The sequence below is a fragment of the Nicotiana sylvestris genome, chromosome 8, assembly GCF_000393655.2.
Source record: "Nicotiana sylvestris chromosome 8, ASM39365v2, whole genome shotgun sequence".
In the NCBI taxonomy this organism is placed as follows: domain Eukaryota; kingdom Viridiplantae; phylum Streptophyta; class Magnoliopsida; order Solanales; family Solanaceae; genus Nicotiana; species Nicotiana sylvestris.
The window spans coordinates 37,486,664-37,490,618 of NC_091064.1; positions in this window are offsets into that span (position 1 = coordinate 37,486,664).

Here is a 3,955-nt window from a genome sequence, read left to right on the forward strand (position 1 = left end):
CCGGACGACCATTGATTCAAAGTTTTTTTCTTTGGATGCAATCGGTGATTTTGTAGTCATAGCGTGGTCGCTTCTCTTTGTCGCGATCTGTCTTTACAGATCTGAGCCTCTGTATTTTTGGGCTAGCCACTAGAATTATTTTTGGGCTATCGAGTGAAATATATTTGGGCCGATAGGCTATAAATGAAGTTTGCTCAATGTCTGTCACAAACGGGTGCAATACAAGAAGAGAGAACTACGGAAGTAGCCTCAAATAGACACAATTTATCAACAATTAGTCATTAAGTCGTCCTATCAAAGATAGCGAAAAAATCTAAATATTATATATAGCATTTAAAAATCTAGACAATTTCTTTTTCAATGGGTATAATTGAAATTCCTTAAGTATTCCATATTAATGTATTTTGGAGGCTAACTTCGTACGACGCAACAAATAGTGATATAAATTTACCCCAATTTAATAAAGAATCTAATTTTACAATGACAGACGATGACTTTATTTATTACTCCTTCCGGTCCACAATAAGTAATCAATTTATCTTTTTATTTTGGTCCAAAATAAGTGTTCATTTATATAATCAAGAAAAAATTAATTTTTTTTTTCCAAAAATTACCCTTATGTATGTATTCCTAAAAAGTCTTTTACTCCTCACATTAAATTATGCTGCAAAATTTAATTAAGGGCAGTTTAGTCACACTAACTATTTTTGTCTAAAATTTAGTATTTACTTAATGGGTGTGCCCAATACAAATTAGTCACTTATTGTGGATCGTAGAGAATACATTCTTATCCCGTATAAAAAGATCAAGTGGAGAGATGGCATCATATTAAAATCTAAAAGTAGAAATAATTAAATAATAAAACTCTTCTTATCCCAATATAAATAATGAATCTAATATATACAATGACTGAGGATCACTTTATTTATTACATCCTCTCCAGTTGACTGAGGATCACTTTATTTATTACGTCCTCTCCAGTGTAACAAACCAAGTGAAGAGATGGCTTTAACATTAATGTTAAAAGTAGTAATAAGTAAATACTCAACTCTTCAATACCACTATAAATAGTCTTTAGTCTTAGTTATTCATACAACATCTCTATTTAAAGCTTTTCTCATAGAAAACCATCAAACTTTTCACACAAAAAAATTATCTATTTCCACCCATTAAGAAAAATGGCAAAAATCCTTCTAGCTTTGTTTGCTTTGTCTCTAATTTTAGGCCAAACAAATGCAGATATTCAGTGTAGTGATGTTATATCAAAAGTGAGATCTTGTGAAGGGTATTTGCTAGGTAAAGTTGCAGCACCTAGCCCAAATTGTTGCTTAGGATTGCAAGATTTGGCTAAAGTGGCTGATGCCTCACAACCAGATCGTCAAACTATTTGTCAATGCTTCAAAGCTGCCATGCAAACATTCCTTGTGGACTTCCAAAAAGCTAAACAACTTCCTCAGATTTGCCATTTCAAGAGTACTATACCAATTGAACCCAATGTTGATTGCTCAAAGTGTACATCTGTAACGACCCGGTCGGTCGTTTTATTAGTTACCGCTCCGTTTCCCGCATTTTTACTTTTTATTGCCTTGTTCAGCTGTATTTTCTATTACCGGGTTGGTTGGTTCGGGTTCGGAAAAGTTTTGGTAGGGTTTGAGACACTTAATCTCTTTTGAGGAAGCTTAAGTTGGAAAAGTCAACTGGATATTGACTTATGTGTTAAAGGGCTCGGATGTGAGTTCCGATGGTTCGGATAGCTTCGAAAGGTGATTTGGGACTTAGAAGCGTGATCGGAATGTATTTTGGAGGTCCGGAGTGGATTTAGGCTTGAATTGGCGAAATTGAAATTTTGGCGTTTTCTAATTGATAGGTGAGATTTCGATATAGGGGTCGGAATGGAATTCCAGAAGTTGCAGTAGGTCCGTTGGGTCATTTGGGATGTGTGTGCAAAATTTTAGGTCATTCGGACGTAGTTTGATAGACTTTTTGATCGAAAGCGGAATTTAGAAGATTTTTGAATTCTTAGGCTGGAATCCGATGCGAATTTGGTGTTGTTTTGAGTGTTGCGAAGGTTGGAACAAGTTTGAATGAGGTTATGGGATATGTTGCATGTTTGGTTGAGGTCGAGGGGACATCGGGTGAGTTTCGGGTGGTCAAACGGACTATTTCATGTTGTAGGAAGTTGCAGAAAATCTGTTGAAATGTTGCAGACAGCAGTGCTTTGCGTTTGCGAGTGGACCCTCACGTTCACGAAGAGTTAGCAGGTGAGGCTGAAGATTTAGCCTTCATGTTCGCGAAGGAGGTCCCGCGTTTGCGAAGGGCTGGGGTCTTTAAGCATCGCGTTCGTGAGGTATCAGACGCGTTCATGATGGTTTGAGCTGTGGAGTCATCACGTTCGCGAGGGAGTGGTCGCGTTCGCGTAAGAAGAAAATGTGGTCAACGTCAGGTTGTGCTTCGCGAACGCGAGGTTTTAACCGCGTTCACGAAGAAGGTTTTGAATACCTGGGCAGAATGTTTAAATAGCCATTGTCCGTGATTTTGGGGCTAACTTTCACTATTTTTTGGCGATTTTGAAGCTTTTTTAATAGGATTGAAGAGGGATTCAAGGGGGAATACTTGGAGGTAAGATTTATGGTCTTAATACTCGATCCTAATGTGAATTCTACCTAATTAATCATGGAATTTATGCCTAATATTGAAGAACTAGGGCTTGTAATTGGAGACCTAAAATTAGGGATTTGAGGGATCAATTGTGGTTGGATTTTGGTGATTTTGATATGAATGAACTCGGGGAGTGATAAGGAGTCTATTGATGTAATTCTTATCGGAATCCGAGATGTGGGCCCGGGGGTCGGGTTTGGCCAATTTCGGGATTTGTGTTGTAATTTGATTTCTTTCGAGTGGTCTTTGTTTCCTTAGCATATTTTGATGGTTTTGCACTGATTTTGGTTAGATTTGGAGCATCCGGAGGCTGATTCAAGAGGCAAAGGCATCGCGGGCTAGAGATTTGGACCGGATAGAGATGAGTAATGATTGTAAATGTTGTCCTGAGGGTATGTGTGACGAACTGGCCGGTCATCTTAAAACATAACACCTCAATCCCCTATTAACTGCTTCCCCTGAGTCTATTTGTGCTATTTTGATTTGCCGGGATGTTCGATTTTAAGTTTCAGAGAGTTTTGAGACACTTAGTCCCTAAATGAGAGCTTAAGTATTGGAAAGTTGACAGTAGTCAGAACAGTGTGAAGATGGCCTCGGAATGGAAATCCTATGGTTTTGTTAGCTTCGTTAGGTGATTTCGGGGTTAGAAGCGTGTTCGGATTGTATTTTGGAGGTCCGTAGCTAATTTAGGCTTGAAATGCCGAAAGTTGAATTTTGAAAGTTTCCGGTTCGATAGTGAGATTTTGATCCGAGGGTCGGAATAGAATTCCGAGAGTTGCAGTAGTTCCATCATGTCATTTGGGATGTGTGTGCAAAATTTTAGGTCATTCAGACGAGGTTTGGTAGACTTTTTGATCGAAAGTGTATTTTTAGAGTTTTTGGAATTTTTAAGCTTGAATCCGAAGAAAAATAGGTGTTTTAATGTTGTTTTGAGCGCTCCGAAGGTTGGAACAAGTTTAAATGATGTTTTAGGATTGGTTGGTAGGTTTGGTTGAGGTCCCGGGGGCCTCGGGTGTATTTCGGATGCTCAACGGGTCATTTTTGGAACTTAGAAAATTGCAAAAAATGTTGCAGCAGTCAGTTCTGGTTTCCTTCATCGCGTTCGCGAGTGGGTTCCCGCGTTCGCGAAGTGGAGTTGGGATTGGGGGAAAATTTTGGCCTTCGTGTTCGCGAGAGGGCCTCTGCGTTCGCGAAGAGGTTGGATGGTTGTGTTATGCGTTCGCGATTGGGCTTCGCGTTCGCGGAAGAGGAATTGGCCCAGTGGAGTTTTGTGCATCGCGTTCGCGTGGTGCCCGTC